The 12,372-nt window shown below is 32.5% G+C and overlaps 1 protein-coding gene across 4 annotated transcripts in view; it reads right to left on the bottom strand.

The window, feature by feature from the left end:
* Positions 1-12,372, bottom strand: part of SEMA3E (semaphorin 3E) — a 152,250-nt gene that overhangs the window by 77,539 nt on the left and 62,339 nt on the right. Inside the window, exon 1 of one of the 4 annotated variants that reach the window (XM_083823013.1) lies at positions 6,708-6,782. The exons of the other annotated variants lie outside the window; for them this stretch is intronic. The gene's annotated coding sequence lies outside the window, so the exon portion shown is untranslated. Of the gene's footprint in view, positions 1-6,707; positions 6,783-12,372 lie in introns of those variants that run through there. 4 annotated transcript variants of the gene reach the window in all.

The following is a 12,372-nucleotide window of genomic DNA, read 5'->3' as shown; positions in this document are numbered from 1 at the left end:
GATTCTATTAGTTATTTGTCAAGAAATGCTAGCTATATTCATAATATCTGTAGGTTTTTTGTTTGTTTGTTTTGTTTTTGTATATTTTAATCATAGAATCATAGAATGGATTGGGTTGGAAGGGACCTTAAGGATCATGTAGTTCCAACCCTAATGCTTTCTAACTTCTAAAATATGCTTAGGACATTAAATGCAGAAAAATTGTTACTTCTTCACAGTAGCCAGATATAGTGAGTTGTCCAGTTTCTCAGAAATTAAAAAACATAGTGAGGAATGTATAGCTTTAGACCTTGGATGCAAATAAATATCATTTCAGCATTACCTTCTATTTTCCTAAGGAGTGAAAAAGTTTCTGTTACTCTGCTCTGTTTTCCATAGCATTACATCACCACAACAGCACAAGTCTATTTGCCCTTTTTTGCCCTCATAAAAGTCTTTGGTTCCCCTTTCAAATTATACAGCGATGTACTCTCACCTCCCACACTACTTAATTCTGCAGAACATTCTTCTGGCAAAGATGTTTTCCAGATGCAGGGCACTGACACATGAGTCTAGCACTTTGAACATGTTGAAGAGGTAAGGTGCACATCTCAGTGCTGCTTTACAGGAAGAGGTAACAATTGGGTTTGCCTTCTGTCCCCATCAATAATGTAAAAGGCCACAGATATAAAATAGAGGTACTGTGAACACCTGGAGGACATTTCATGTTTCCAATTATCAGCATAGTCTTGGAGTATAAATATTATAATGGAAAAGATTTTGTAAGAGCTTGATGAGCCTTATATAATGGTATTTAATTCAACTAGTTGCTATTATAGGACAAGTGAAAACCAAAATCTGCTTGTGCCTAACAGGGACAGAAAGAAAAAGGAAGAAAAACAAATAGGAGACATATGGAGACAGCCTGAAACATCTGTAACACAGCTTATGAACTATAGGTTAAAGTATCCTTCAGTTTCAAACCACCAGTACTTTAAGGCAGGTTAATATTCAATGGTACTCTAAAGATTCATCCATCACAAGGACAAAAATATAATCTTACAAGTGGCTGGATCTTTCTGACAAGGTTAAGACCTCTGAATGGCAATATTCCACTAAAATTGGTAACAGGAGACAGAAATTTTCTTCCCTGGGAAAAAAATAGTAGACATGAAAACTCACCCCAAAATTATGCTGCTGAATATGAGCTAATGCATTAGCAATTTTACTTTCCTGCTCTCACAGTCATCAGTCATCTAAGTTGCTGCAAAACTAATTACACAGTCAGGACAGAGGCACTACCTCAGGTGAACAAGTAAGCGACTGAACCAGTCAAGCAACAGATAAGCAAGCAGTGTAAAACGTCCAGAAACAGCTGAAGTTAATGTGGCTACATGAGGTTTGTGAGTAAAATCTGAGCAAAAAAAATCTGAATAAAATTTTAAAGGCAGAATTAAATGCAAATAACAAGCTAAATCAAAAATATAGTAGTAATGGTGAAAGTTGCCATTATACTATTAATACCTGTATCTTGAGATACTTTAGTGCCATTTAGGGAACTAGAATCAGTAGGAGGTAAACTTAAAAGTCTGTGAGCCAGACTGAAGTATGAACTTTCACTGCTCAAGGTTTTATCTCTGTGGCTGGCAGGCAGATGCCTCAGAAACTTGGCAGGGTAGGAGACAGAAAACAAAGTCTAGTAATGACAAGCAAAAACCCATTAGTTCATAAATACTCTCACAGGACTCAGCCTCTGCTCCTAACAGCAGGTGAGTTTGGCTATGTAGCTATATTTGGAGAATGTAATTGGCTTCACAATGTGAGCTGGTGCAGCAAAGTCCCCGAAAAATGTTGTTTCATTGGTGCTTTTCTAGACACTTCCTAAGAACGTGTGGATCTAATGATGAAGTTTAATTATAGTGAAAAGTAAGCACCCTCCTTAGAAGACCTTTGTCTGTGACTTTGTTTAAATTACAGAGGCAAAAGATTCTGAAATTGAAAGTTATGGTATGGACAGTTGAGGAGATTTTCAATTTGTACACAGTATAGTCTCTCTTTTCTCTTTAAGGCTGTTGGAAAAATCTATAACTAGAACATTTAATAAATCATAGGGTATATTTTTGTTTCTTCTACTTAGTTTATGGCAGAAAAATTTCAGTGGAATTTGAAATCCTTTAACACAGCTATTCATATTAGCTCATGTCCTGATTCTTGATATTTCCATTTCATGTTATTATATTTTCTTCTGTCACATCTAGCAAATACTTAGTTTTTCTTATACTTAGTGGCAAAATATTATGTTCAGTTAGTACCACTGTAGCTGGTCTGTTTTTAGTTACTAAACAGAAATTTGACCATTATAAATCTACCAAGGCACATAGTATTGCTATGCTACACACTACTAAAAAACAAAAATTATTCTTAGATGGTATTTCATGTTTTTAGTTCTTGTTGGAAACTTCTGCAATGGAACTGTATATCAAATTGAAAATAAACACATATAATCTTCATACAAGATAGATTTACGGCAATTTTAAGCAGAAGCACATTCTAATCAAAAAAAAAAAAGTTAAGTTATTGTTAGTAATTCTTAAAAAGAAATTCAATGTAATATAGTAAAATCTGGATATTTTTCATAAGTAATCAAACCTACCTAGAAGCTATGGCCAATTGACATTTTCTTAAAAGAAAACTTCTTTGTAAATCAACTGACAACATTTACAGTACCTGTTAATGATACTGTCGGTTGAAGTGTTATTTGCCTTCTGTTAAATATGTGACCCTAAAAAATTCTGGATATTACTTTAGATTTACATGAGCTACTATGGCTTCAGATATAAGGCCTAATCCAGAGCTCAACCACCATTTCCCCCGTTAAATTCATTAACTTTAAGCTAAGTAACCACACCAATACTCACAAAATATTTGTGAAACGGCGTATTAATAATGGCTTTCCTCCTGTATTTTATCTGGACTTGAGAAACAACAGGCATGACATTATCCCAAAAAGTGATAAATCCAATATGTAAATGGCGTTCAAAGGATAATTGCTTTAATGCATTCACAACATGCTTTCAACAAACTGGCACTCAGCATCTGTTTTCAGGTATTTTAAATTAAGTTTACTATACTGATTCCATACTTAGTTCCAGATAATTGGATATTGCTTGCACAGTGATGGATCATTTATTTTTTATTCATTTTGATGATAAATAGCAAATTTTGGGAAGCATTCAAATACATTTTCTATAGTTATAATGACATATATCTATTACCAGGGACTTTATTATCTAAATGAATTGTTTAGCTTTCCAGTGTGATTTTTTTTTTTTTCTCAGAAAATGTAGATACAATCCTAAAATGTTCTCTACCAATACATTTTTAAAACGTGGTTGTGATAGAAAATGTTAAACCATATTTCTTATATTTCTTGCTTATGCAAAATGACTTAATACCATTGTTGTTATTACATTGCCCCAGATCTCAGTCCAAAGTAGAATAGACATCTACTCTTATGAGCAATATTAAACCAGTATAATGTGACTGCCTAAAATTCTCTAGTGATTTCAAATCCTAATGGTCCTTATTTCTTTAATAAAACACTTTGAGAACTGGTGATAAGAAGCGATAATGTTGTACGCAATAATTATTATTATCATTATATATATATATTTCTAAATATAGAATTCATGACAGAAAGCTTCAGAAATATGTTTGCCTATAAATACTTTCCAGCAGAAATAGAAATCAGGTATTTTTAATACAAAATTACTTCATTCTAAAGATGACAGCAGAATCCATGAAATAGTCTTTGAGCACATTATTCACGTCATCCAAGGCATTTCTATGGAAGAAAGCATTTCTATGGAAAGAAATGTTATTTTTACATTATGCTTGCATAAAATGTTTTACATTATGTTTAATATCTTAAGTGTTAACAAGTGAAAGAACCAATTTCTAAAACCCTTGAGTTTTGGAAGATACATATGGTTCAAATAATCATAGCTCTCTTCTGATGAAACACAGACAATCCGGTCTCTTGAGGGCTCCATTTATTAAGGTGTACTGCTTACTACATGCTTATTACCACACCAATCTGGTAAGGGTAGAATTTTTCCTATGGAGAGATCCAGTGTTTTGACAGAAAGAGAATCTGGTGCTTTCATTTAAAGGGAAGATGCCAGAAGTCAGGGTTTTATGCTATTCAAAATGACTGTTAAATTGAATTTCCTTTGAAAAGATGGAAAAAAATGAGCTATCCCATGTGATTTTCAGGGGCATATGTTCTTGGGCAGGATGGCATGTGATTGACAGTATACGTAAGGCTTTCTAGAATCGTCAACATGATAAAAAACAGAATGAAAGAGAAAGGAGACATAAAAAAAAGCAAAGGGAAAATGGAGATGGAAAGCATGAAAAAGATGAAAGCAAACTTTCAAGTTATTTTTTTTTCTGACAAATCAATTACTCACAGCAGATACAGACTTTGAGATAATATTCCATAGGTGAATTTAAAATGATTAGCTAAACCTCACATGCTGAAATAAACTCATGTTTTACTGAGAACAGCATCTCTAAGTATCAGTGAATGGAGCTATGTGGAAATTATTATATTGTTACACCAAAGTCCATTCTCTTTAATTGACAAGAATAGCTTCTTTTAAAGATTTAATTCACAGAATAGAGACAAGTATTCAGCTGCTAAACATCACTGTCTTCAGAAAGCCTACCTAATTTGAGGTAGCTAGCACTTACATATCTGTGATTCCATCCTGTTCTTCCTGGTACATCCCAAATACTTTTGAATATTTATGAAAATGTAATACATAAAAAGTCTGTTTGTTGTACCTCCTATTTTATTTATTTATTTATTTATTTATTTATTTATTTATTGAGAGGGATTTTTATGTAAGAATTTATACTCTTATACTGTTGGTGGGATTTGCCTCATTCAGCTTTTATTTTGTTTGGTCAAGTGTCTAGTTCAAGATCACAGAATCACAGAACTGTAGGGGCTGGAAGGGACCTCAAGAGATCATTGGGTCCAACCCCCCTGCCAAAGCAGGTTCCCTAGAGCAGGTTGCCCAGGTAGGCATCCAGACAGGCCTTAAATATCTCCAGAGAAGGAGACTCCACAACCTCCCTGGGCAGCCTGTTCCAGTGCTCCGTCACCCTTACTGTGAAGCGGAACTTTCTGTGATCCATTTTGTGGCCATTTCCCCTTGTCCTGTCCCCACAAACCATTGAAAATAGGTTGGCCAAATCCCACAAATATAAAAGATATTTATCCTGCTGTCATATTTATTTATTTATTTATTTATTTTTAATCAGAGCAAGAGAAAGAGGAATTCCTAAATGATATTTCAAAATATTTTGTACAGGAATCCAAAGGCATACAACCTATTTCTATGCTCTGAATTTTAAGGAAGCCTACTAAATTTAATAGGTGAAGTCCACTACAAAGTTCATTCTATACATTAGCTAATTTTGTACCTTGACAATGTTTGCAATTTTCAGCACTGCAATGAAAAGCAATACATAGAAATAACTGTCTTTAAAATTTTTGTCTCCACTCTTTCTGCCTGAGAATGCATAATTAACTGTAAAATGCCAGGTAGGTTAAATGCCTTGGAAGAAAGAGACAGATAAAAGCTTTATTTGAATAAATTTGGACATGTACTTGAAAGATTTCAGAATCGATAACACTTTGCAAACAGTAGCAGTCAAAACTTGAGGTATTTCTGCATTTGTCTTTGAGATGGTAGAACTCAGCAGAGTTGATCTTAAGCGGTGCAACCAGAGATTAAAAGTGAACATTAGACAGCTCTTAATGGTCACATAAATTTTACAAATTATATTATGAACCATTGCACTTTTCTTGCAATTTCAATCTTGAGAAAATTCTTACAGTAAATTTTGTTATGATTTTGATTAAACATCTAACAGTCAGAAGCTACCTCCTACTGAATTTCAGATGTAATTTGTTCTCCTAAACCTTTCAGATGCTTTTAAAAAATACCCAATGGTAAAAAAAAAAAAACAAAAAAAAACAGGTCCTGTCACGCTAGAGAAATCTACATGTAAAGTGGAGAAACAATCTCACAAAATTACAAGTAACATCACTATATCCTCATTCAACCAGAGAGTAACCATAAAAAAAAATTTTCCTCCTCTTCCTCCTTCAAATTAGAACACCACCTTGGTATTACCCTGTCCTGATTCATGCCACATGGTACGTATAAATATCATCCATGTATGGGGTGTTCCTGCATTTTTTTCTTCACTTTCCCTTTACAAATTTACCTTTTTCTTGGTTCTTGCTTAGGCATTGGTGCTTAACTTCAGATTTTTTACGAACCTATCTTTTCTTGATATAGCTGACTTTACAGAAGGTAGAACATTAGATATTTACATTAATGGTGTTTATTCCTCACAAGGGTTATTGCTTTCTTTTTTTCTCTAGTATGTAGATATATAGATGTACTACAGAAATGAGAGGTTGACATGTCTTCATTTTCATATACTAGAATATTGTGTAGAATCCATAGTGACTGAGGGATTAGAAACATGCAGTGCTGGACAATCCTTTTCTCTAAGAATTTGCAATCTAAATGGAAGACACAGCCAAACAGTGCAAAAAGAAAGATTTCCATTATGAAGATGGGGAAAATGAGAAAATACTAATTTCGGATTTCACCAAATTCCCCAGGGCTTGGTTTTATACTTACGTGATTGGCAAAGTCATTCAGGAGGTTGGAAACTTCATATTCTGAATGAAAGTAAAATGAGCAACTCACATTGCTACAATCCTGAGACAGATGATGAGAATTTACTTTCAGAAAAAAAAGGAAGAAGAAGAACATAGATGTATTAGAACTGGGACGGAACTCTTTTCTGGCACTGAAAGAATTTCTAGTGACTTCCAAAAACATTGCAATCCTAAACTGTAATACAATCTTCAAATACTGAACATTTTCAAATATTGAAAAGTCTTATAATTTTCACTTTGACCTAATGGAACTACTTTGATAATTTTGAATATTTTATTGTGATTAAAGCTGGTTCATCTTAGCCAACTAACACTTCAGAATGAAATGTTCTTTGGACAAAAAGGAGTATTCATTTAAAATGTGCAAATATACCCTCCCCCCCTTTTTTTTTTTTCTGGCGAAAATAGTAACTAATGAAAAAAAGAAAGTAAATATTAAAACTTTTAAGATGTTGTATTAGAACTATAAGTCCCAAGTACTATACTACTTATGAGTCTGACAGTAATGTTTTTGTTTGCAGTATAAACAGAAATGTATATTGCAATATGAATAGCAATTTATATAAATGTGTTGCAATATAAACAGAAATTTATATTCTGCATATTATTTGTGACCTTGGGGCTATTTAAGGACATGCTTCATATTGCTCCAGCATTTATACTCCATTATACAATTCTCCATTCCTGATACTACAGAAGGTATGTAAAATGAGCATCATGAACTGTATGAAATAGCTTGTCACAGAATACTGTTATTATCAAACTGTCACAAGTGAGTACACTTAGGAACTTAGGTCCTAAACATATATTATTTAACTGAAAGCTATTTAATTGTTTATATTATATTTCATTAATATTTTAAAAGAAAATGTTACAGTTAAGTCATTCTGCCATTTGCCATATAAACTTAACTGAGGTTCAAGGGAATTTTCTCTCTTTAAGAATTAAAGAATTGGGAACATTTTATTTTATTCTGACCCCGCTAGGATATTATAAAATACTGTCTGCTCTGAAAGCAACAAGAAAGCCTTCTTCATAGAGAAAAGTAAAAAGGAGGAAAACCATCAGAAAATACACATTTGTGTTTTGTAAATGAAATATTTATATTATTAATAGCTTAAATATGCCAGTTTTATTCACAGAAATAAGTACCATCCATATAAACTGTTTCTAATTTCAATATACTCTTTTGCTGCAAGATATATTTCTCAGTCTAGGAGCTGCATAAACAACTTTTAGGTACCACTGGATGGTTGGCACTGAGACCACATAGTCCACAATGTGTATCGCATTTTTATCACAAGAAAATCAGATGAGAATGTTCTTCCTTGCATCTTTTGAAATCACATACATTTGTTTAAGTTGAGTGTAAGATAACTATAAGACATTCGCTCACCATTTCAAACTTTCAGAAGCAATGGAAAATAAAGTTGTTAAAACACAACACAATTGTAAATATTGGCTTTAAAAAAATAAAAGAGAGAGAGAGAAACAAAAACAAAAAATACTTCAAAGACAAAGGAACCAAGGAATTCCATTGGGTCATTTAACAATAAGGATACAAATAATGTGACAGTCAGATCTATTAGCCTCAGAATAATCTGCAAAGGCAAGCACCAGAACTGTTGTTAGATGAGCCAATTAAGCAAGGATGGGAGGAAGCATTCCACAATCTACTCTAGTTATTCTAGTTAATAGCCATGTACTAGTTGGAAAAGAATTAGCTATCTTCCAGGTTATTCACCCATTTTCACGTTCCGTGATACAATTTGCACTAAAGAACAGAATTTTCTATATGCATATATTGATACCAAGTCATTAGTCGGACTTGTCACTTTTTCAAGTAAGATAAAAAGGTAAGATAAAAATTCCATCTTTGTGGGAGTACAGGCATCTAAGGAAAATACTCTGTGACCCACAGAATGTGTGCTTGTGTGCATGAGTATATATATATATCTCTATATGTATATATACATTGTATTTATATACATTATTTCACACAAAGTTCTCATTTTATCAACAAAGCTGCTTCCCATCTCAGACTGTGCTAATAAAGGTGGTATTCATAACTTCATAATAAAAATACAAATATGATAGCTATAATGAGGATCTGTATTTTCAAAAGATTATTGCAGAAAAGTAAATTTGATAAAAGCAAGCAGCAGTCTGCTTTGTTTCTTTTTTTTTTCTTGTGACAGCAGTTTTCCTCTGAAACTAGTTTCAATGATATCATTACAGAAAATAAAGATAAACTCTAAAAATTGTCACACAACTAATTTATAATTACACATTGTCTATGCAAGTCTTGCCTAGTGCTTATATTAATGCAAAAAAAAAAAAAAAAAAAAAAAGGCTAAATATCTATTGAAAACAATGACCATTTCTTTCCCTATAGATTTAAGCATTTTGGTAATTCATAGATCACTTGGCTAGTGTCTTTATATCAATTATTAAATTAGGTCAAAAAGCCTAATATTTTGGAATTTGGATTTATTTATTATTTATTTAGAAGGTTTATAAAGATCAGAGAACAGTAAGCAAGTCCTTTAGAAGGATTTATTTTCACTGTGTATCCATTGGTTGTTTACTATGATAAGGGTTTACACGTTGTTTTAGTAAGGCAGCAATATGGAAGCTGTCTTTACTGAAATCTAGAAGCCATGTTGTTAGCATAGGTGCCTTGACATTGTCAAGGCAACTCTGACTTCCACTAAGTCTATGTGCCCCTTTACTTGCATTTGTACCACCAATATAATCATCAGCTCTTTAACACAAATTTTGTGTCTTGAAATACCATCCTTTGCTTCAAGTAAGCTGTACTACAGACATCTAAGGAATCCCTTCGTGTTAAATATTTATTCTATCTCCTTTTTACATTCTTATGTCAGAGAGTTTTAAATGAAAAAACAAGTGGAATGAGTCTCCGGAATATTACTGTAAACATTCAGAAGTTTCATTACACAAGAGTTCTCAAAATTTGGATTCATTTATGCTTAATCACCTTCATATGTCTTCCATTACCACCTAATTTGGGCTTTCGGTCCCAGAACTCAACACACAGTTATAAACACTAAGCTTCTCATCAGGCTACAAACTCTATGCAGGTACTGACTTTTTCTTCTTGAAGACTAATAAGTCTTTTGAAAAAAGAAATTATAGAAATATTTGTGATTAGAGTGTAATGTAACAAATCCAGAAAAGGATGGATGTAACATAGATTCAACTTCAAATGTTCCATTCAGTCTTCGTCACTGAGTGAAAGACCACAGCAGCAAAAGATGGCAAGATCATGGTGCAAAAGAGAGTATTATAAATTGCAAGTCATTTTGGTATGTTTAAACAGAAACTGAAGACCAGTCCTATAGAGGCAAAACTCATTTCAGTTGGCCTATTTCCACTGGTATAAAAGAAAACACACCTATGCAGAATCTAGCCCTTTATACACTACATTTCCGTTTCCAATTTAGTTATATAGTCTGCTTATTTAAATTACAGAAAAAAATTGCTGGTATTAGGAACAAGAATACCCGATGCCTACAATTAAAATGCAAAATACTTCCAATTTACCAAACAATTTCAAGATAAATTTAAAAATATGTAGGCAAACCTACTAGTAATGTTTGTAGCCCTTGCTTTTATGACTTATGTGAGCTCTGATATTAAACTAACTATAATTTTCAGTTCAGATGGTACAGATTCATGTGTTTAGACTAAAGATTGCAAGTTCCTTTTCAACATTATTTGATCTCTCCTTCTGGTTATAACATTAATTGCATGTGACAGAAGTGGCAGAAGCCTACAAAACATATTAACACAGGTGGACCTTTGGTGCTTATTTGTAGCCCTGTTGAATAAAGTATGCTTCAGGCTGTTTGTATAGGTCTAGTAGCAGGGCTGGAACTTAGGAGTGGTAAGGTTACCTAAACCGTAGCACAAGAAAGTCAAGTCATCCAATAAAGTTAAGGTTGATTTCAGCATGTCACATTTAAAAAACAAATATGTACATTGCCTTAGGAGCACATTTGAAACAACAAAGTCTAGTTGAAAAGAAAGTTTTAAGAACATTATTTCAGCATGTATATTTCTGTTAGGAAAAAATACACTGCTTAATGAGCCTCATTTTTTAATCTCCCACAGATGTAAATTGTACTTGATTCTACTGTCTGTAATTTAATTTAATGCTTGGAATGTTACAGTAATATACAGTAACTGATATGTCCTTTGATTGTGGAATTGCAGACCAAAATTTTTATAATTTTTCCTGCACTATAGTTTTCTTATTGTAAAGAAGACTAGTTTTAGCATGAACTTCTATTATTCAGTCCTTATTAGAAATGGCATATAGAACTAAGGAAAAACCAATGTTGGCTTTATGTCTTTCCTTATTAATTGGAAAGCTTTCAGTTGGATATGTATGGGATTTTTCTTTGTGTTGTTAACTATGAAGAATATCTTGCAAATTTAAGTAATGGTTAAATAGAAGCACTAGTTGAATAACACTGTAGGAGGTACTGTGAAATTCTGCAATAATATAAGTTTTTTTTTGTTGTTTTGTTTTGTTTTTTAATATTGCTTTATCCTCACTCCCACTAAATACTTTTAATTCCTTGAGGAACTAGGCACTTTGCATTCAGTACAAGAAAGATGCAAAAAGAGTGTAGTAATATCCAAAAATGTTTTTCACTTTGATGTCTTTCTAGTCAGAGAGTTAACTTAAATGTTTATATTAAAACATAGCACTAAATTACAAAACATGGTGTGATAGAATTTTAATGGCTTACTCAATGTTAGTTCAATACATGTATAAATTAGAAAAATAATGTATTTTGAAGTGCCAATACATAGGTTTCTTTTCAAATCAAAATGTTTCTGTTCTTTTACAGCTGCTCTTCTGTCAACTAATTAAATATAGGATATCTATATTTTCATTTTTATAAAGGGCTAATAGAATACCTATAATGAAAAAAAAAATATTTAAAATATTGAAAATGTATTAAACAAATAAATAAAGTATTTAACTTGTTTAAACTAGTCATATCTCATTTCTCTGTAACCAGAGACTAACGGCAATCTATCGAGTGACCTGAATATTGTCTTAATTTTTCCATAAATCTAGACCTTCCTAATTTTATGAGTTTTATGTAAGAGAGAGCCTTATAAGTTTTTTCATTCATTCAGATTGAAATTGTCAATACAGGTGCAATGCATCACTCACACTCTATTTTTAACCTCTTCTACAACATTGCCAGCTTCCACCATGACTGTTGCTGCACTGAATTTTCTGAAAGTGTTCAGTCTATTGGAGAAGCTAATATTTTTAGACTGCAACTTTCACTTGTGATTGTGGAGAAGATGCTGAACATGTGACAAAACCATGAAGACCTGAAACCACAAGAAATTGAAAAAGAAACAATTTCATTTCATTTCATTTCATTTCATTTCATTTCATTTCATTTCATTTTCAAAATGAAATTTTCATTTTCAAAATGAATTTTATTTCGATGTTTCTGATTTCTAAGCTCATTCAATGATTTGACATAGACATTTGATTATTCAGGTTGGGCAGTTCTTAGCACAGCATTTGTTCCTCTGAAATTAATTTTGGCATAAGCAACTACGTAAAA

Source organism: Anser anser (genome assembly GCF_964211835.1).
Source record: "Anser anser genome assembly, chromosome: 1".
Taxonomy (NCBI): Eukaryota; Metazoa; Chordata; class Aves; order Anseriformes; family Anatidae; genus Anser; species Anser anser.
This window is presented reverse-complemented; position numbering and strand designations above follow the sequence as displayed.